The sequence below is a fragment of the Pelmatolapia mariae genome, linkage group LG7, assembly GCF_036321145.2.
Source record: "Pelmatolapia mariae isolate MD_Pm_ZW linkage group LG7, Pm_UMD_F_2, whole genome shotgun sequence".
Classification (NCBI taxonomy): domain Eukaryota; kingdom Metazoa; phylum Chordata; class Actinopteri; order Cichliformes; family Cichlidae; genus Pelmatolapia; species Pelmatolapia mariae.
Genome location: NC_086233.1, coordinates 57,626,530 through 57,650,174, shown reverse-complemented (window position 1 = coordinate 57,650,174; position 23,645 = coordinate 57,626,530). Strand labels below are relative to the sequence as shown.

Below are 23,645 nucleotides of genomic sequence, written 5' to 3'. Positions count from 1 at the left end.
CTATTCTCTCTCTTTCTTTATTTGATTCAGTGAGCTTATTCGATTGGCCAAAAAAAAAGAAATGCAACAAAATGATTTCATGAAATATATCTCACTCTCACGCACTCCCTTTCTTTCTGTCATCATGTAGTGGCTGTGGGAGATTGTCACAACACACCAGCACCGAGTGCATGCAGACGTGGCACTAATGCTTTTAAGGCCGTTTGTTTTTCTAGCGAGAAGAGTTTGATTATTTTCTATTTGAATGTGATTTGTAAAGTGAGCTCTGAGAGAGAGAGAGGCTGTTTGTATTAGACTGTGTTATTGGTTTTATCTTGCATTCATTTGCCTTAAGTGCAATGGGGAGGATGTGTTTGTGTGAGAATGTGTCATTGGTTTGGCTCTTTAAACCCCCCCAGTTATTTTAAGTAAATAGTTTCAAAAAAGGAACATCAATTCTTTTCTCTAATCAGTTAAGATTACTTTCTTTCCCTTTCTTGCACAAACTTCTTCAACACTCAATCATAAAGTCATATTTCACTGTTCTCCTGCATATAGACGTGCACCTGCCTGCAGTATTTGCTGATTTCGGTTCCCCACAGGACTTTGAAAAAAGAAATGGGGAGGAGTGCTTCTCTGAATAAAAGTTGCAAAGTCTTGCCGTTGGCACTAATGAACCTCAAGAGATGGAGTCTGAAGTGGTACTAATATATTATAATGTTAGCAAGAATTTATTTCCAAGAAAGTGTAAGATTGAGTCAACTTTCCTTTTTTGCTCTACCAGACTACTGACTGGTGATAAATTGAAGGAAAAACCAACATAAGGTGTCATTGTAAGGTGTGCAACGCCATTGTTCTCCCACTATAGCTTCAGTACACCTTGACATAGATTCTACCAAGTCTCTGGGGCTTACTGAAACGATGGAGCACCTTTCTCCAGCAAAAATCTTACGTCAGTTCATGATGGAGAGCGCTGCCCCACACAGTCAGCCTTAAATCTCTGGGGTTTTACTTGGGTTGAAATCGTGACATATTATTCACATCACTTTCATACTTATCAAGGCATTCAAGTGACCCTTTCTGCTATATGGATGGGGGAACTTTGGTCATACAAGCGACCACTTTCATCTGGATTTATTGTAGGATTAAGGTGATCACCCAGAATAACTCCATATTAATTTGTAGCGACTCTTCTCTATTAAGTCGACAAGTGCATCGAACCATGCCAGGAAGATGCCCCACAGGACTGTTGGGCTCAGGGGTTCAGGATTTTCCTTTCATTTTTTTATGTATCTTAAGTCAGAAGTCATTTCTAGAATGGGTTATTTCTGCCTTTGCTTCTGCCCTTTCTTTTACCTTTAGAGAAATGAAAATTTTAGGTCATGCACTACAGATGATTCTGACAGTGTCTGATGGTCAGTGTAAGCATCATATTTTCCCCACTTGTTGTCAAAAACATGTTTACTTTTTTTTCTAAACCACAAGAAATGAAATGTGTATAAAATGACACAGAAGTTCATAGTTCAAAGCATAGCTTGCATTTAATGAAATGTTTGTAATTATGTCATTCACTTTTCACTAGTAGCCAACCTGTTGGCAAATGGTTTGGATACTCAATACAGATTCTAAGTCGATGATGAGGAAGTATTATTCTATTATATTTAAAGATTCACTGCGTGTTTTTTGTCACCCTGACATGTTTGGAGAGGTTTTTGAATAGATGTCTAGTTAGTGCATTCAAAAAAGGTGATGTTTTACATTTATTTCTACTGCATGTTTTGTACACATTTGAAGGACAAAGTCTCAGTCTGTCAAGAGTGCCTTTAAAGTTAGGTGTTCATATTACCATTATATGAGTTTGTGCTTGCTGTAGCCAAGATACTAAAAGTGGAGTCAAAATCATTTTTAATGTCCATATTGAGGGGGCAAACCCCACTTTTTTTGTTTGTTTGGTTTTTTTTTTCAACTGGATATAATATAGAATTAGAATAGAATTCAACTTTATTGTCATTGCACATGTCACAGGTACAAGGCAACGAAATGCAGTTTGCATCCATCCAGAAGTGCTTTAGCCATGATAAAGATATATTACAAATATATATTAGCAATAATATAGATATGTAAGTATATTACAGAAATGGGTCTGTTATGTTATGTTATAATGTACACGGTATGAAGGTATGTTATGAATATGCTATAACTATAAGTATGTACAGGCTATGAACAGGATATAAATATGAAAAACTATACCGAAAAATATGAAATAAAAAAAAACTATACAGAAATATGATATATACAGCTATACTGAAATGTGAACTATGCAAATTATAAACAGTTGTAGAATTAAAAATTATCGGATTGTACAGAATGATTATTTACACAGAATATATCAAATATAAATATCAAATAATATATCAAAATGTTAGTCTAATATGAAACTCACAAGTAGCATTTAGTGGGCACCAGTTTAACTTACTGTTAGAGCAGGTAACCATGTGCTTTACGGCTGAAATGCAGTGGCCCAGGTACACGTCTTTCCCCTGTGCTCTCGCCCCTCTTTCCTGTCAACTCCTGTTTACTATTCATGTCTGATGCCACCATATTTAGGAAGTGTTTTACAGAGCACCACAAAATAGATCGCAGTCTAAAGGAAAAGTAAACGGTTAAATAAGACCGTCAAATATGAAGAAAGCAAGAGGTGTGAATAATATGAGAAATAAGTGAAATAAATACAATAAATGTAAATGACTTGAGCAATAAGGATAAGTCAACAAAGAAATATCTGAATGGGAATAAAAACAGTTTTATTTACAGAAAGCCTTTCTGTGGACGTTGTGGCGACACAGCTTTCCTTTTGGGACAAAACACAACTCTCCATGCAATAAATCGTTTGAATTTAGAGTGAAAACTGGGCTTTTTGTTGGGGTGAGGTTTAAGAAGTATCGGTCTCTAGTAGCATTAGGCTCTGTAAATGTAGATCAGTGTATTTGCTCCGAAGGTGTTTGTGTGTGTGTGTATTTGTTTTTGTAATTATTTATCTCCGTTATCCTGGGGTTTGATGCAACTTTCTGCTCCTGCTCACTGCCTCACAGCTATACCGTAAACCCCTTTTGATCTGTAACAACACTCCACAGCCTGTTCTGGCATTAGGTTGCCATGGTGAAAATTGCCAGAATATTATTTCCAGCAGATTGACTCTGGTGCTGGAAGAGGGCAGTCATTTTTTTTTCTTTTTCTCTTTTTAAATAAAACTATGTCATGCATTATCCTATATCTAGGCCACAGCTGTCCTTTTCAAATGTTTTGTAAGGCTCCTATGAAAGTGATGTTTACTTTGTGTTCTGTTTTTCTTACTGTGTTTAGTTTCACTGGTCTTTCTTGAATATGAAGTAGTCGCTATAGACAATCTTTCACAGCTTTCCTCTTTTTCTCTAAAACCACACATATCAGAGGTATTTTATGCCTGCATCATTCTCTCATCCTTTCTGTCAGTGTCTTTTTCACTCACTGTCCTCTTTAATCTCTTCCTCTCTTAAATTGTCCAATATTTACAGGTTGTTTGCAGGCCTGCTTCCTTCTTTTTGTCTCCCTCTCCTCCTTTAGTAAACCTCATCCTCAAGCTTCTGTTTTATTTCAGTGTTTACTGATCTGAGTAAAGCGTTCTTCCTTGTCCCCAAGCTGTCTCTCATTTAAATGCACTACTTCATTATATGTAGCCTGCAGCCGTAGACCTTTTAGATGTTCCAAAATTGTCTCCTAAAAGTGGGTTGGTGCTCTGCCAGAGAGAGATCCATGGACATCGTTACTCAAAAGATTCTTAAAATGCTGTTTTAAATCTCAAAAAGTCTTTAAAGTATAAAACTCAGGCTCTCATTACGCCTGTTATTAACAGCAGGTCGTAGCATGTTTGCACCCAAACTACTTAAGAATGATGGTCAGAAGGAGTGTTATAGTGGAAATGCTGGTTGTACTGGTCGGACGACTCAAGGACTTGACAGTATAGATCCAGTATATAGAAAAGGATTAAGTCTATCAGACTGCTCTGAGTTCCTCTTGAGATACGGAGCCAGCCATGCATGTGGGTCTTCAGCCTTCATTCACGTCTCCTTTCTTCAGGGAGAGCTTTTTGAAAGAACGCTTGCATTCACAATGTGGCCAGTATTGACTACTTTTCTTTTGCAGTGCTTTTACTTTTTGTTCACAAGGAAGAATGAAGCTTCAGCTTAATTTAACTCGAGGCACAATAGGCTCCACTTTTCCTACCTTGTGTTGCTCTTTAGCTGAAAAAATTCACTCCCACAGATGTTACTTACTGAATATGTTAAGATTTATAACATATTGCAGTATAAACAATATGTTTCTGCTGACTCTGGACTGCATGAACCCATTTGCTGATGTTTGATGTCTATTAATGATTTTTTGCTGCTGTTGTTATTTTGCTTGTATACTGTATAAATGTATTCACTCGCTTGTATATTTATTTTTTTGTCAATGTCTGTAATCACTAGGGTTTGGGCAGGTTCATTCATGGTCCAATCATCCTTTTGCTCCCCTGTGGCATCGCTGATGACCAGTAGCATTGCTGCCAGGCAGCAGAGGAAACTATTATTGTGGTGGTGCTATCCACTCTCTGTAACATTCAATTTGTGGCCAAAACACATTTTTTAAAAAGTGCACAGGTAAAAATGAGTGCACCGGGAGTTTATTTCTCACTTCCAGCATTAAGAAACGTTTTCAGGTCTACATACAATGCTGATTGATTTTAACCAACTATAATTAGTGTATTTAAGTAATTGCTGCATAGGTAGCTATTTACACATTTGCCTACCACACGAAAGCGCCGCTGTTCGATCCAGGGAGGTGACAAATAAACATGTAACATGAAAAAATGCATTTATTATGTTTCCTACGCCTACTCTGATAATGATGGCAATGAATTACCTGAGTGTTCTTTTTGAAGGCTCTGGTTTTTGTTAAAAAGGTTAGAGATAGCTCCCCAAAACTATTAAATCAACAATTTCCTGACATTGATTTTAGAGACAGTTTTGTCACTAGTCTGTTTATCTGTATTTTAACAATATTTGTGAAAAGGCATCACAGGAAAAGGTGAAAAGAAGAGAACCTAATTCTTCAAATAACTACAAAAAAAAGGGTGGAAAGGAAAAATTATATACAGTTTTTAGAAAGGCAGCATTTTACCTTTGACTTTTGTTTTGGAAGGTAGCAGAGAGATAAATCTATGGTACCAGTCAAAAATCAATGAAGACTTGGCTATATATTTAAAATTTTCTTCAGTGCATGGAATTATGAAGTAAACAAAAAACCTGAATATATATTACTTTTTTTTTTCCTCCAGTGAAGCTGCCTTTTGCTTTGACAGGTTTGCACATTCTGGTCTTATTCTCAGCAAGCTCCTCAAGTCCCACCTGGAATGTGTTTCCAGCTCTCTTTAAAGTATTCCTGTTTATTCTGAGTACTTTTGGCTGCTTTTCCATCCTTCTGTGGTCCAACCTGTCCCTAAGCATGCGGAGGCCAAGCAGCCTGACAGTCAATCACTCTTCTTTTCAGATAATTATCCCTTTGCAAAGCCTGGAAGCCATTCCTGGTGATGACCTCATGGAAGTACGATACTCCCAATGCTGTGCAAAGAAGTCTTAAAACTATGTCTAGCTTTAGGGATCTATAGTGTTTTTGGTTTATTTTACTCTTCCTTGTTTACTACTCAGTTCTGTATGGGTTATTTCACAGTCTAGTATTCCACAGTATAGATAATAGTAAAAACCCTTGAATGACATTTGACTGGAACAATATGTAAAGAGACAGGTTTTTGTTTGTGATATTATTCATAAATTCTTGGCTTGTGCACATTTTACTCAGAACAAAATATAGCTTAGGATGTTTGCCCGTTCATGCAGCATTCAGGTGCATGTAACAGAACAATTTCTACAACAGCGAACAGCACGAACGGTTTGGAGGAAGACTGCATGACAAGCAGTCAGATTAGTGTTGCTGCAGTGGCTCGGGCTTGTGAACTCGCTCACGCCAAGCTGTCTGCAGACATTTATAATAACGTGGAACACAAAAGCGCTACAAGTGAACCGCTTTCGAGAAAGTGTAACATTTCTTTTGTTGGAATAATGAATCAGTTATAGATTATGCCAAATCAATACATGGACCAGCCAAAAGAAATAACTAAATTCCTTTGGTTTCAGCAACAGCAACTATGAAACATTCTAAAGTGCAATAATCAGATTGAAATGAAAATGCTCACCCATTTGCCAGGACTGAACAGCAAAGCTGGCAGTGTCATTGTTATTGCCATTACTGCAACTGCTATTGCTGCCACAGTCAGTAAATATTATGACTACTACTGCTAATGTCACTCCTACACTTACTGACGACCCTAAACATAACTAAAAGTTATATAGCTGCTTAAAGTAAAAAAAAAAAAACTGTGCTGAATTTTTTAGGCAACAAGAAGAAGACACATTTCAGTGAGGAAGTCTGTAGTCAAAGGAAGATTATTTCTATCTGCAGTAATTTGTTTTTAGCGTTCCGGGATCTCACCCCACCCCTTTCCATGCACTTGCAAAGAAAGCAGAAGATGGAGCGAGCACGCCTTCTCGCCCTTCCAGGGAGAACAGCAAGATCCTCATATAGAGCAGGCTTCAAAGAAAATGAATATGATGCTGATTAGGACAGACACAGATTGAAAATGAGGACCAGGTGGAGCTGGGTTTCTAAGTAGCTTGCAGATGCAGAGCAGTCGTAGGCAGTTGTCTTAAAAAGTACACCCTCTTTAAGATTTGCCACCTGGATGCACAGACGGGCATCGCCTGAACCAACAGATGTTCTTAGCTGGCATTGAGAACAGCTGATCTGCCAGGATTACACATGAGCTTGACTTTATGACATGGCTAAACTATGCTTAAGATATTTAATGTTTGTAGCTGTTTTTTTTTTTTATTACTAACATAATGCAAGGAGGAAACTGTTAACATTTACTGATTGAAAGTGTGTTTCTTAAAGTTGATCTAGGTCACGGTAATAGCTTTTTAAGGTGTGGTAAAAGCCCGTCTTTTCTTTGTGTTTGTACTGGGCGCTTCGGAGCTCATTCCTTATCCTGCCCAGAGGTTAGAGTGCACAGGTGCTGAGACAGCCTTCGGCTCCCTCTTTGGGAAATAACCTCCAAGCATTCTTCACAACAACGACAAAAAGCTAAATAAGGAGCTTAAGATACTCATTTCAGCATAATCATTTGCTATCTGGTGCTTCCAATTTAACGTATTAAACCCATCCCTTCATTGTTCCGCATTGAAAAGTCTTGCTGCCACTGTTAACACAGTACAATCAGATTAGGCTTCCTTTCCCCTTTCACAGCCATAGTGTTTAGAAAATAGCATTGCAGATATAATATGGAAATATTGTTTTCAAGGATGGTATAAATACAAAAAGGAATAGAAATGGTAAAGTTGGAGATGAGGTGCGATTTGTTACCAAGGGATACATGTGAGAGATCTGATCAGGGCTCAGCCAGTATTACAATCTTCTGTGCAAATCACCTCATTTTAATCCTTGTGAGGTAAAACATGAAACAGCACAAACAGTGAAGGCTGAGCTAAAAGTATACAAAAAATAATTTGACTGTGACTGAGGACACAAGACAAGTTATTCAGACATTATTAGTTTATTCTGCTGTAGCCCCAGATTCTGACATCTTTTATGAAATGATTCATATCTCTGAATGACTCATAATAATATGCTTTATTTGGTGGTCTACTTTTTTTATTTTTCATTTTTCAAATGTTTTATTCTGTTTGGATGCCAGTGTGTAATACCTTGTATTCTTTCTGTGATGCATAACTTAAAGAAAATAAGGAAAAATACAGCCAGTCAATTTGGCATGAATATTTTAGGCCTCCATAAAATGTAAATCAAATAGAAAACAGTACACAGAGATAATTTTGATTTTTAAAAAAAGAGTTATGTATATTTTTTTTAAACCAGCGATTTATAGTTTAATCTCTATGTTGCATGCATAACAGTTAGTTTTCTTTTAGAATAGAATAGAATTCAATTTCATTGTCATTGCACATGTCACAAGTACAAGGCAACGAAATGCAGTTTGCATCCATCCAGAAGTGCTTTAGCCATGATATAGATATATTACAAAATATATATTAGCAATAATATAGGTATATAGATATATTACAGAAATGGGTCTGTTATAGGTATGAGGGTACAAAAATGGGTCTATTATGGGTATGTTACAATGTACACGGAATGAAAGTATGTTATGAATATGCTATAACTATAAGTATGTACAGGCTGTAATGGGTATACAAGCTATGAACAGGATATAAATATGAAACTATGCAGAAATATAAAGCTATACAGAAATATGCAAGTTATAAACAGTTGTAGAATTATAATTATCGTGTTGTACAGAATGATTGTTTATACAGAATTATACAGTAGTGCAGTTAAGATAAGTGAAATATGTGGCTAATTTTAATCTAAGGATGAGGACATACTGATTGAAATGCTACCAGGAGGAATGATGTATTGTAGTTAAATAAATATATTGAGCTCACTGTTTCCAAAACTGTGAGCATGTGCTGTAAATTAAAGCCAGTGAGAGAAATTCTATGTGCAGGTGAATAATTTGTACAAATTTTGCCTTGAAAAACTTCATCGCACATTCAGATCAAGCTTTCTGGTTGTTTTCAGGTCAACTCTGATACATCAAAGTGTCAAGTGGTTCATCCACAGCTAAGAAATAAAAAACAAAAAAGAGGATGGAGGGTTTTTTGGGGTTTTTTCTTTTACTATTGCATAAAGAGAGGCAAAAATGACAGCGATGGAGCATGCTTTTTCTATAGGAGCTCACAAACCATCGTTGTTCCCTGACCTCACTGCTATGTTCTGCAGTATTTATGTAGGAGGAGACAATGGGGTATTATTTTTCTGTTAATAAGTAAGGCACGAATCATGTGAAGCAGCAGCTCACCGTCATACACAGTGAGATCCTAGATGGCATGTCTGTGAACTTCTTTTCTGACTTTTTCGCTTTCACTTACAGAAAAGATTGACAAGTTGATAATGGCAGAAAAATTGTGCAGGCCAACTTGTACTTTATGCAGCTGGTAAAAAGTAAAAGTATGTCCATTTGAGGAAAGCGAAATGGACAAGTAAAAGGTCTGCAAGGCTAGAGATATCGGGCTTCCCTCTGAAGCGTGACACTTGGTCAATTGGGGGCTGATGCGATTTAGCAGAGACAAGACGAAGAGTGATGGTGAAATAACAAGGCAGCTGGGCCTCCCTGACTGCTGAGACGCACCAGGGACTGCTGCATCTCAGCTGCAACCACTGGAACTGATCACAGCCCTTCTTGACAATGCCCGAGAGCGTTTTAGAAGCGTCCCAGAGGCGGCTCCCCACACTGCTAAAAATACGCGCCCATATCCTGGTTTTGACAGAAGTGCGAAGCTGCACAGAGCAGATGAGCTGGGCACGAAGTCAGACAGCGGAACGGCACCGAGCATCTGATTAGTTTACAAAATAAAACATGTCGTAAAGACCAAATGCTCTGGTTCTAAAATGCGCCAGGTGTGTCCCAGTATAAAGTTATTCAGAGAAAGAACAAAATCGTCTCCATCAGTATTAGTGATCAAGTAATGCTTACAGAAAGTAGGTGGTTATGATCAATAGCTGTTTCCAGTACACACTGTTTGATATCATGCATTATTTACACACACGCTAAAGGCATTAGCTGTTTACTATCTGTGTGTGAAGCAAACCAAGGGTTGGTTCAATGAATAAAGCTTTGTATTTAACATATACGGAGTATTATATAAAGCACTTATAGACTAATTGTAAAGTTACTTTTGAATATGAATGTATGGATTTGTGTAATTAGTGGCTAATGAGCCATGTGGAGCCATTAAAGGGTTCGTGGGTGGTCTTATACAGCTCCACACCCTGAGATGGAAGATATGTAGCAATTAGAGTACAGCTAGATCATTCTCAGCCTGAATAATGTAGAAAGAGTGTCTGCCTAGTGGAAAGAATACCCTTCACAGCAGAGAATCAGTGTAAAATACTTGCAGTGTTCACCCTATTTTCGTTCTCCTTTAGTCATTTTTTCCCCTTTAACAAAGACAGACTGTGGTGTTGCATGAGTGGTTCCCTCTAAAATTTTTAGCATTGCAGGGGTTCTTCATATTGTATCCTCCAAAATAAAACTGGCATTAAAGAATGGAGCAGTTGACCCAGAACATATCAGTGGTGTTTCATTCAGATGGTACTACAACCTTCAGGCTCTTAGCTCTTGATAAAGAGTTTGTCTCAGACATTCAGTGATTTAAACTGTGACTGTGGAAAACGGCCTCTATGGGGCTTCTTCTTTCACTGCACAATCTCCTGCCTGTCTTCTTCCCGTCTGTGCACGAAGCCTGTGCCAACTTAAATGTACCTTTGTTTCGGAGTGTGTTCCTCACGTCTGACACAAAGAGGACTATTTTCATACCGTTTTCATCTGATTTATGGTTTTATCCCAAGGACCGGACAAACAAGCGTATTTATAGAAACTAATGGTTAAGTTGAGGAATAACACAGTCACTGCTTAAATGCCTCCTCATTAAGAGATTGGTTAGAACAGCGCATTGAATGAATTGCTAGTCTGCATTACACTGTAACAGGAAAGGTGACTGCATTATTCATTTCTCCTTTTTGTGGACAGTGGTAGCCATTGTTAAGTCCCCACCTCCAATCCCATGATAATGCATTCATTTATGCTTTATTTTCCCCCCAAAGGGAGGGAGTATGTAAACCGCTCCATTTACCTGTCTGTTAACAGTCTAGCATCCACAGTATTACAGATATCATGTTCAGGTTTTGTGTGATTGTAGATACCGATAACAGCTCAAGCTGATTTAATTGAGGTGAAAATCAGGTCAAGGTCACACCAAATGTGAAAATCCGTAAAAACTTTATATTACTCAAAATTATTTTTCAGGTCATTCTCAAACTTCAAAACAATATATTAGGCCTTGGGGGATATGAGTGACCTTGACCTTCATTGGTAGTGCCCAAGGTCAAAGTTGGGCTTTGAAAAATCCATGAAACCATATCAGGTATAATATATTATATGAAAGGGCATAGAGAGAGCCAACTCTGCTCCAATCATATGGTTAAAGATCATAAAATACATAATTGTAGTATGTAATACTTCAAAGTCATAGATTAAAGGTAAGAGACATTAGCTTGTTGTTATAAAAGCAGGCTGAAGTCAGCATGAAGCATTAAAGTTTTAGCCCTTGCTGTTCGAGGGGAGTTGCGCTCTCTCAGTGCTCTTGTTTGATTTCAGTTGTGTTATAATGCAAATTTAAGATAGTTTCACCTTCTAGACGTACTGTGTTATTGCATAGAGCTACTGCAGGATAAGTTGAATCAATATTATTTCTATAGGGAAAACAAGCAATCAAGAGTTTTGATAAATGTTAGCATGGTTCATTGCGTTTTTGTTTTGTTTTTTAATTAATAATTAGCCTAAAGTTCAAGCGGGGTGGTGTTTTTGGCTTCTGAAGGAGGCATGGCAGAAAAAGTTTCAGAAAAAGCGCTCTGCCAGCCTGTTGTACATGCTGTACTATTTTTTTTGCCTGGCTAACTTGAGTAGTGATGATCAGTGTTTGAGCTGGCTTATCAGAGAAAGAGCAGCTTTGGTTTACTTATCAGGCAAATGGATACTTGTCATAGCAAGTGTAGTATGATATGGCCACTCCTCTAATGCACTGTGGGGGTGGGGTTCTTTTTTGTTGTTGTGTTTGTTTTTTCTTTTTTCTTTTTTTTTAAAGCTATTTACTGATAAATCGCAGACTGCCAAGAATGACTGAAACTCAAACTCCTTTCATCAGTTTTTCCTTCTAAAGATAATGGCGCTCTGCCTCTAGCTGCATTGTTGTTGTTTTGTGTTGTTTGGGGGGGATTGTGTGAGAACAAACAGCGCAGCACACCAGGCTCTCTCGATCCATCTCTCAGAAAATGTCCGCGGCTCAGTTATGGATGCATGAATTGAAATCGAAAACAAAATGATGTTAAAAATACAATGGTTTCCAGATGTTAATCCCCCTGCTATGTTTTGCAGAAATCCTTCTGTGTATGCTCCATTTCTAAGTGTAATGGAAAGCCATATGATGTAGCTTAGCAGAACGCTTCAGCCATTTATCATTGTTATGAAGGTTATCATGGGACTTTGCTCAAGAGTCCTTTATTGCAAGTGCTGTGTTCGCTCATGTTTTCAGCACTGTCATACAAATGCATACATTCCACATAGTGAATATAAGTGGAACCTTAGTCGTTTAGCTTCTGCTGAATTAGATTTATATACCCTGCTGTAACACAGTAGCTTTAAACTGTGTATGTGAACTGTTTTCTCTTATCGCAATTTTATAAATTTCCTCTGTTTCGTGAGAGTGTGATATGTTGTAAAAGGTACTTAGTCTGTAAATTCTTGCCTCTACTGATCACATCGTGAAGCGTTTTGCTGAAATGAAATGCTTGTAAATGTCATGCCCTTTAGCAGGGCAGAGCCTGGATAGCGCTATAGCACAGGATTCTTGCTCTAACTTACAGCCATGTAAGAAACCGTCTTTAAATAGTACAACTTGTGCTTCATCAATTTGACCATTGTTTCAGCTCCTGTCACTGCCCTTGTTTATGCCTTGCTGCCAGTAAATAAATAAAGACAGAAATGATTCACTGGAGTGAATAAAGATCTGATGTCTTCCACTTTGTCAGCTCTGGTGTGGGTGTAAGTTGAAGGGCATGGGTTTCACACATGGATAAGCATAGCTATAAAAGCAAATACAACGTACAAGAATGACAGTGCAAATCATAAAATTGGCTATATTTAGTTGTGTTGCATTGTTGCCTGCTTTCTTGCAATTTGTATACATTTGTGATTGTTATTGCATCACTTTCCCTCAGTGGGTGTTAAGTGACTGCCAATTAAGATTCAGACTTAATGAAATATGTATGTTGGGTTTTGTTTGTTTGTTTTTCACACTGATGATTGTTTATATGTCTTCCTTTTGTTCTCGATGTATTTGCGGTGTGACTCATACTAAACCAGTGTTTTGAAATTCTCAGCTTTCCCATTTGATCTTGGACAAAGCTAGCCTCCTCGCAGAGGTTATTTCAGGTTGTCACAAAGATATGCAAAGCTCAAATTCCCATTCTCTGTACTCAGAGACCTCAGTTCAGTAGGTTTTGATGTTCTCAACTGGCTGTACTTTTGAGGTTCAAGAAAAGGCCTAATGTTTCAAGAATTTAAACGAGGCACCCTTCAGTCTCAAACTCAACTTGCTGTTCTAGTTCAGTGGCTACTGCACATTGTGCCTTGGAAAGGAGCAGAGGTGCCATCTTGAGTCATGAAAATCTTGTTCTTTGTCTAGGAGGACACTGGACAGGTGGGTTGTTTTGGGGTTGTTTTTTTTGCCTGCATCTCTTAAACCGTCTTTTGTATTGATTTTAGTGTCATTACTGTGTTTGCTGATATGTGATCATTAGGCATGTAACAAATTTTGCAATAGATATTTTTGAAGCCACAGTTCTTACATCTTCTTTATATTGTTGTTAAAACTCATCTCACTCTTCTTTAATCATCCAATTACCTCCATGTGGCTAATTAGCATAACCAACTCGAGCACATAGCTAATTAGAATATTACGTATGCACAATGCCAAAGCGATTTCCGAACCAATCTTTCTCAAGCTAAATATACACACAAGCCTCTGCAGCACAAAATGTGATGTTGGTTTAGAAAAAACAAAAGATGGTTAAACAGACGCTTAGTGTATTTTCTGCATTTGAAGTTTACAGCAGTTTTCTCCCAAACATCTTCTCCATGCCTCTGTTGTTAACATAATGAGAGCTGTATGGTGCTGGCAATGGATCACAGCAAGAGATGACAGGATTGTGACACAAGACCGTAGACATTTGCATCACAGATTTGGTCTCGGTTTCAGAACAGTTACACCCTTGGTGATAGATTTGTTATTTTTTGATTACTTCTGGTTTTCATTGTCCTATGTCAGACTGAATGTAAGTAAAGGCCTTTGAAATGCTTTACTTGCATTCACATTTTTCTTGATAAAGTCTCAAATCTTGTACACGCCTTAGAAGTAAAGATATCATACATGACTTGGCTTTCTTCACTAACATTGCAGGTCTTGGGACTCTGCAGAGAGGCTGGCTGGCAGGTTCAGACTCGGAGTCTTTTTAGCTTGAGGCAATAGCACGAACTATGGCACTGCTGTGTTTAAAAGTTAAAATGCAAACGAAAAAATGGAAATAGAACACATTTCCAGAGTCTTTATTTTATTTTTAGGAAAAATTCTGTAGCTAATTACTTATTTGTTATACTATTAAACATTAATTACATTGATAGCATGCATAAATCTATAGACAGCTATGCAGCAGTCGGACAAGGAGACTGTATTATTTATTTTTTGCTTTACTTGGCAACAAAACTGTAATATGCTTAATAATATGCATTTATAGTTAGGCAAAGTTCTCAAGCGTGTGAGTATCCACAGCATTAAAGACTGACAAAAAACTATTTCAGTATTTAACATTAAAGATAATCTGACTGGCATGAGGACCAAAGTGACATACTTGTTTCTACTTAGGACTGTTACAGTAGCATTACTGTCACACTTGATGAAAATGTTCACAAATCCTAAGGAAGACTGGGAAAGCAGCTAATTTTATGAAATAAAGCTGGCCAGCAAGCGTACTAAACATGGGGCACATATGGATTTTAGGGTGAGATTATCATGTATAGTCCATCTGTGTTTCAGGGGTTAGTAAAAGTTATGAGAAAATAATTAGTATAAAAGGAATGTTCCCAACGTTGTCTGCAAGTATGCAATATCTTTTTGCGTCGGAAGGGGAAACTCGTGTTAGTTCATGAATTTAGCTGCAAAGTTGGATGCAATGAGAAGGTAGTTGCTTTTTATGTTGAATTACATTTCTAAAAATATTTAGAAAGATCAGTTACCATAGTTTCTTTGTAAAGCAGTGTTTGCTTAGAATACCAGTGGTTTCCTCAGTAAATGAAGACACAAATTTGAAATACTGCCAAGTATAAATGATAAAGGAAAGCAATGATTTATTCCATTTAAGCCCTTTGTGTCATTTTGATAATACAAAGACAATGTTTCACTTGAATATGAAAATCTTCTTTTCTTTTTTTTAATATTTGCTTAATTAGAATTTGCCAAAAAGTCAACATATTTGCAAAATTGTCAGGTAGAAACATGATTTAGTATGAAATGGATAAAGCTTCGAAGGAAAAAAAGCAATATGGACTGGCTCTGATCTTTGTTGCCCTCTGGCAGCTCTGCATTAAAAAGCAGATACGGTTGTGTAGTGCAAATCATGAGCTGTTTTAACACCTCCAAAAACCACAGTAATGAAGATTGTTCAGCCCAGCACCTACAAATGCCGTCTACCACACACAGAAAAAAATATTACCCCCAGATGACCCCACTACCTTCAATAAGAACAAAAGTGATATAAAATAAATTGAGGAAAAGCAAAAAACTTTCTTCTTTGACAAAGTAAATTTAAAGTTCGAGGGAGAATTCATCAAACTGAAAGAGGCTACAGACCATCAATCTTGTTATAGCACAATTCAAAAGCTGTTATGCACGATGATAATATTAAGTATATGCACTTGGAATGGGTAACCTGCCTATCTCCATATCACCATTAATGTTGAATGGTATACACAGACTTTAGAGCAAAATATGCTCTTTGATGAAGGATTTTGTCTGTTTTAACAAGACCGTGTCCAGCTACCTATATATGTACTACAACAGACAGACTGTAGTGCTAAACTGTCTGTTTAAAAATATTTGATGTATTATGAATAGGGATATACAATTTGGTATCAGATATACTTAAAAATTCAGGACTGGATATCGGGAACAACCTGCAGATCTATAAGATGATCCATTCAATTCAAGTTTTAATGTTGTTAGCATCAAGTCAGCAGCAGCTAGCAGGAGAGAAAACCTAGCCTGGAGTGTGCCAGTAATGCCCCATGCCCCCTGGTGGGTTGCAAATGGGCCGCAGTAATAACAGTATGTACAGATATATATTTGTATAAATATATTTATTCAAATGGAAATTACTTAAAAATGATAATAGGAGGTCCACTGGCAGGTGGGCCAAACATTGGCCTTAACACTTTGCAAATAATGTTTTTTGAATACAGTTTTCAAGAAAATATTTTACTTTATTTTATGATTTGATTAGAGTGAAGATTTAAGATATGATGGCCCCTAATGGGATTTTCTGTTTTTTAAGTGGGCTGCAACACTGTTGACTTGGCTGGAGTATGCAGAGGGACTTAATATAAGATAGAAATTAGAAGCATGTGGGTTGGAGTAGCACATTTTTGGAAGCTTTTATTACATTGACAGTAACATAATGTGTTGTCCTCAACTTGATTAAATATTATTTCACTTCAGCTGTCTCTTAACAGCTCCACATGCGATGCGTGTGTTTGTGCGTGCGTGTGTGTGTGTGTCCGTGTGTGTGTCCGTGTGTGTGTGAGAGGAGATACAGGAAAGAAAGTAGCACCATTGTAAATGTCAGCAGTATGCAGTAGCCTAATGACTCTCACACTGAGTTGAAATGAGGCTAATGCAAGTAAATTGGATGAATAATGGCTGTCTTGAGCCAGTTTTTACTTATTATTTTACAAATGAGTGTGAATTTAGTAAATTTATGCTAATGGATTTATTTAAATGTGTTTGTGTTGGTCACATTTTATTTCACAAAGTTAGTAAAGTAATGTTTACGTTGAGCCTGATGTTGCCTCACACATAAAAGAATGATTCCCAGTCTCTTCCTAATTGTGAGGCATAAAGCTTAATCCAGAAGGTTGATTCTGTTCATATCTTGGTTCTTGGTATCAGCAGATCCCCCAAACTAAGAATCAGAAATGGAAAGAGTTGGATCAGTGCATCTCTTTATTGTGTGAAAAAATGCTCTAAACAACTCGAGATATCATTGATCATTAAAAAAACAAGCCTGTATCAACTATTGAAATTACCTGTACTTGTTAAATAAGTCTGAAGAATCAGAATCTAATTATATTTTTTACATTGTACTTGGATGTGTCAGGTTAAAGAATGATAAATGAAAGTGAATACGCAGGGAAAAATGAAAAGGTGATTGGTGTTTTAAGAAATGCTGTGTGGCTCCATGTATTTTAAATGGCAAAAAAAGGTGTGTTATTGACCCTGAGTGGTAAGGCAAAGCACAATCTTGACGCCAAAATTACAGTGTGCTGCTAGATTACCGGCGACACACTGAGTCTGCTGCACTTTTTCAACCCACTGCAGTGTGCTGCAAAATGCCAAACAGGGTGCAGCCAAGGTGAGAAACAACACTGCACCTCGAGAAAATCCTATAATGATAAAAAATGCGCAACGTCCTGTAATAGTGTAGGAAAATGTGACCGTTTGTAATATGTGCAGTCTGAATCTGTCACTTTTGTAAAGTGCAAATAGGAAGACACCAGTGATTTCAATAAGGGTCTCAACATAAGGAGAGGGAAGAAATGTATGCACTGAACATGTCAGTATTAATAGAGGCAGAATCACCGGGGGGTGAGTGAAAGACAGAGAGTAAAGGGATTAAAGTGATGAGAGCTGAATGGAAATGGAAGTGGAACCTATTTACTTCAGTTCCTGAGAACTAGTGTGACGGAGCCTGACAGAGGCTGCTCTGGCATCAGGGAATTCAGCATACATTAGGCAATGAGGAAAAGAGCAGTGGGCTGAGTTACACCCCGCAAATGAATAATCCAGGAGCCTCACGGAATCGTGGCACTCCATAGCAGGCCACTGTCTGAGGAACAAGCCGGAGGGGACAGCTGGAGGCTGGAGTTGTCTTTTTTTATTGACCTTATCACACACCGGGAGTGGGAAGATAGAGATACAGAGGTGTGAATGTATCAGTATGTGTTGTGTGTGCGCGCACAAGTGTTTCTTCATCATTCTGTGATATTCAAATGAGATCGTAAGGAGTTTTTTCTTCTTTTCCCTTTCTAGTATTTTGTTTTTTATGCAGTAGGGTTGCATCTTCTTGCTATATGTCTGGAGGTGCTGACAGCTTCCATTTTCCTGAGCCGAGTCCTTGATGTGAAGGGCACATACTCGGCAAAGGACATTTTGCACATTTCCTTTTCAGTAGTCCATCACTGTTGCTGTACACCCACAGCCCCTCTCTCAATGCTTCTGTCTCTCCTTTTACATCCATTGATAGATTGACTGATCTGAGTCTATGAAAAATCAATAGGACAACCTTTTGAGTGCTTGTCACATTGATTTTTCATGGGCTATAGCTTCTGTGCTAACAAGTGGGGTTTTCATTCTTTGGGAAATTGTGCTCCTTCGTGACCCTGCAGTAAAAAGATTGCAGAGAAAGTCACTGCGGCGCATAGGGCGATATTAACATAAATAACTAGAGGTGGAAGAGCAAGCTATTGCTACTTGCATGACTAGAGTCAAGTGCATTTTGTGTGTGCTGTTCACCTCAGATCAGGACTGCTTTTAAATTTTTAATGACATGGCAATCATGGTGACATGCTGCCTTAAGGCATAAACTAAAGGCCAAAGCACACAGGTTCCACTTGTGCAGTCCAACATCTTGAATACTAAACAGTGTAACATGCTCAGTATTTCAGACGGTTTGCAGTTGCATTGATGTGTTTTCATTTTTAACTCGCTCCAGCATTTTTAGTCTTTCTCTTCATTTACATAATGCTATACTTCATTGCCTCAGCTCTTTGTCAGATGCACTCACCACGGTGGCACATTGGTTTCCATAGTTTCTTTAGATCCAAAGAGCACTGATCCTGTTCATCTCTTCAGAATGTCTATTTACTTTACCCTTCTCCCGAAGGCTTGAAAATTAACCCAGTTTGATCTCAGTCCTTTCGCTTTATGCTGAAGTTGTTTTCATGTATCATAACATCTTCTCTTGCTTTTTGCCCATGGCAATAGGAAGAGACTCCCTGTGGCCCCAGTTTTAGCAAAGATTGTTTGCAAGTGCATCTAAATGTGTTTTATTCTATCACTCCTCCTCATCTTTTTTCCTGCATTCTGTCACTGTCTTTTACTGTCTGGCTTTATTTCTTGCTCACTGAATGGTAACAGCAGGATTTTGTGGAGTGAAGTCTTGCTTTCTTCACCCCTGGGCTTGTCAGACAGTTGCTTTGTAACATACCGAGAAGTTAACATTAGATTACTGATTTTACCGGTGTTGGGAGAAACCATTTGCAAAACAGATTTGGCGTCTCCTTGACTACATGAATACTCTAGACACCTGTAAAGCATAGAGAGTTGAGCGTATACTGGATTCTGTTGCTGTGTTTCTGTAATCAAGACAGGGATTCACGATTTTAAAGGAGCTTAATGGGCTAAATCTCACATTTAAAAAAGAAGGCAAGGAATGAACAGAAATATTAATTTTTCTCTCACATACACACAAACACACACAGAGATTCACTACCTCAAATGCAAGGTCCTTTTTTATCTTTTTCAATCTCCCATTCTTAAGGTCATAGCCCGGACTTTTTCCTGTGTGTGTGCGTGCGCTTGTGGGTACATATGTGAGTTACTCTGAACACCAGCATGTTTGTGAGTTTGAGATGCCAGCTGAATGTATCACTGCTTCTGTTAGCAAGGTTTGGCTGAGTGATGATCTAGCTGTGTGTGTGTGTGTGTGTGTGTGTGTGTGTGTGTGTGTGTGTGTGTGTGTGTGTGTGTGTGTGTGTTTGGTTTTGATAAGGGACAGTGCAGGGAGAGAAGGCTTATCTATTCTCAGGAAAAAAAAATCTTACCGCAGAGATAAGCTACATCAGGAATGCTAGTTTTTCTACATTTTATGTCTGCAGCAAATGCATAAGATTATAAAAATCCAGGCTATTTAATTTTTCGGTCTAATCTAAGTTGGAATCCATTGCATCAAGACATGAGAGATACTGTACGGAGATATATCTTCATCTTTTTTTTTTTAAGGAAATAGTCATTTACAGAGCCACAATTGTATAAGTTTAGCTTTATGGTACTATTGACAAAAGGTCAGGAATCAGTAGGGATTTCTCTGCTCTCTTAGTGATGCATGACTTTTATGTTCTCCTCTTATACATTTCTTTCTCATGCCTCTCTTTCATTTTCCTTTTTATTACATATTCCACTGTGTCTTACTCTTCCAGAATAGGAATAAGTCTATCTGGACACATTGTGATTTAGCATGTCTTCAAGGTCTTGTTGCTTTTCCTGCAGCTGCTCATATATAAGTCTTCTTTATTTGTGCTGAAAAACATGTATTTAAACCCATTTTCAGTGTCATAGCTTTTATTCTGCCTCTGTCTTTTTACTTCAATACTTTTGGAGAGATGGTCTTTGTAAGTATTTTATTTAAATGTTTGCTTTTTACCCAAACAATTAGCTTTTTTTTTCTTTTTTTTGTGGCTTAGCTTCTCCCAAGACGACAAATCTCCCGAGCTCTTGAATAGAATCGAAGCAAGCAATGTGAAGAATTAGAGCAAAGATGCAAACAAATAATTACCCTTCGTTTGAAAACACTCAATTAGCTTCTATTAAAGTAAAACAATGAGTTACTCCCACTAAGTGGAACCCCAGAGTTTCTGCCTAATTGGTACAAAAGATATCAGCCCAGTGGCTCAGTGGACGCCAACAATATGACTGTTTTAATAGCCCAAGGGCAAATATCAAACAAACACACCACACCAACACATTTGCTGCGTTTATACAACTAAGCAGCTAAGAAGCTAAAGACCTATTAAAAATTCAAACCTGAATCCAGACCTATGGGTTTGCTTTTGTTTGTTTTTTAAGTGAATAAGCAACATAAATGAAAGGAAAGGCACCATATATATAAAAATAAATAAACCAAAAAAAGGAAAGAGAAAAAGAAGCAAAGGAAAAAGGGCTGTGGCAATCAATGTGCCCTGCTGTGTCACTGACATTTTAGTCTCAGATGCGCCACAGAAGCCGTCTGTGAGTGCCTTCCTACAGTATAGAGCACTGTGTGTTGCTCATATTTATGTGCCTACTGAAGGATTTTCCATTAAGGTTAGTAGCGTTATATATGGTATCACAAGCTTTAAGGTACGCAGTGTTTAGAGTGAATTACTACTATTGCCGCTGTGTCTCTAACTAACAGCCACTGATGTCAGTGTTTTTCTTTGAAAGATGGGTTTGATTGATGCCAATCCCAATAAGGTTGATTTGCCTCTATGCACTTTATCTAAGCTTAAGGGAATACACTTAATATGGAACTCTGTCAAAGTCAATCTCAGCTTTGTTGATTTTTAAGCTCTGATGCTAGACACCAGAGGCGGCAGACTCGAGTTGCTAATTTGAGGAGTTGGGACTTGTTTGACCAAAACCAATTAAAGTCTCGACTTGCTTTCCTGAATATAAAATTTGACTTGTTATTAGACCAGTTACTCAAGGACTCTTTATAATAACTATTAGCAAATTTATAGATATTGAGAAGTTAGATTCTATTTTTGAAACACGATGTCTGCTTCAGCGTGGCAGGTTGGTAGAGGCAGATATCATAAAGGTTTAGAAAAACTGGAGAATTTGGATTTAAGAATTGGATTATCAATTAAGGCGCTAACAATAAAGCAAAGTCTGCAGCTCAAAAATCAGACAAACCCATTCAGTTCCACATTGGGTATATTGGTATATGGGTATATTCCACATATAATGGGATGTGAACTCGCTGACTGGTGAAACATGGCTAAAAAATTGTTTCTAAGCTCTGTTAGAGCTGGCTTTAAATCGATAGTTCCCTGTGTTGTGATGTTTATGACGAAACAGTTAGGATTGTAACATCAGTTTTCCATTGAAATACCAGTTTCACTGCTGTTACAGTCACTCTGAAGTCAGTGTTTTTATAAGTGTAAAAGCATCGTGTCGCATAAGTTATGTTCAAGTTAATGCGAAATTTGCATATGGAGCGTCTTTGAATTATGTAAATAAGCTTAATAAAAGTCTTACAGTAGAAGTTTAGTACACATCAGGTAATAACCTAAATCGCTTCTGAGCAATCAGAATTTTTTTATATTGTAGATAGAGTTTTATTGCGAACATGCAAATATAACTGAAATAACAAGAGAAAAGAAGAAAAAAAAACCTAAAAAACATCAAGTTTTCATGAATATCTGTGTCTACACAACGTGTGTGCTTAAAAAGGAGTAGGATGAAGTTTACTAACACATTTCAACAACAGAGCATCAGATAATGGAGTTTTACCGCAAGTGTTATCTTAGCAGAGATCACTTTATTCCTAATTATGATGCACTATTTTATGATGAGCAAGTTTTCTGTTCACCAAATATCTGATTGCCAAGAAATATGCGCATTTGTTGTTTTGTATGCAATTCTTTGGGGTTTTTTGACCATTTTATTTAAATAGCTTTTAGGTTTAGCATAGATTAGCTCCAGATTTTGCTAACAGTGCTAGTCATTCTAAATGAATAGCTCTGAATAGCTTTTTTATTTCAGTTAACGGAAATATAAACAGATTTCCCTAGCATTTCTAATGTCTACTTTTATTTCTAAGTCCTTACTAAGATAATACGACAAACCAATCTTGTTGCGTTCCAAAAGGGTGTTACCAGCAGGGAAATTGGAGAGTGCCCCCTGGTGGAAAAACTATGTAATATTAACAGCCATCAGGATCAGAATACTTTATTAATCCCTGAGGAAATTATGTGGTCACAGTATTTCATATACCTGGTTTAAGAGTGTCTTGCTCATATTTTCTTTACTTTACTAAAATGTTCTTTATTAGCAAAACAAAGCAAAACAAAGATACAAACATATCGGCAAATGCCTAATATCAGCCAGTACATTGGTCTGGTCTGGTTCTACTGTGAGCCCTGTAAAACATGACTATGATATATATTCAGTGTATTTGGCTTTGACTTAATACAAAAAACTGTTTAGTAGATAAGCAAATGGTAGGTAATGACCATCATATCTTTTTTTTAATGTTGTATGTTTGCTTTCCCTTTAGCGTCTTTACATCTATAAATTCAGAGCCCTGCTCTACTCTTTTGTTTTGTAGGAAGGTTGTTATTGATTGCAACAAAATGTCAAATATCAGTAAGATTTATAAGATGTAGGCATGGCAAACCTGTTTCCATTATGAGCAGTGGAATTAAACTTTTAAAGCCCTGAATCTTTTAAATAACTAAAATGTGAAAGCTGGGGTAGATCATCACAATCTCATGTGTCTTGCTTGACCTGAGCCAGACTGTAGCAACTTGCCTGCAGGGGGGAAAAAGGGACTTTAGTTTGACTTGCATGTGACTCACTTCTACCTCGGCTAGATAGTGGGTATTTGTATTCATTGTCCATGGAGAAGGCATGTAATCACAGACGTACACACATTCATACACACTGTATTGTCAGCTGGAATCCACACACATAGTCTCATTCTCTACAGTTTTCTACGCTGCCACCTCTCTGAAAATTGGAATTCTTTTTAGTCGTCTTGCAGAATTACAGTTTGGCGATAAGAAAAATTAGATTTTATTGTGTTTC

At 37.5% G+C, this 23,645-nt stretch overlaps 1 protein-coding gene across 4 annotated transcripts in view; it reads left to right on the top strand.

The window, feature by feature from the left end:
- Window positions 1–23,645, top strand: part of furinb (furin (paired basic amino acid cleaving enzyme) b) — a 92,232-nt gene that overhangs the window by 13,093 nt on the left and 55,494 nt on the right. The gene's annotated exons all lie outside the window — the stretch shown is intronic.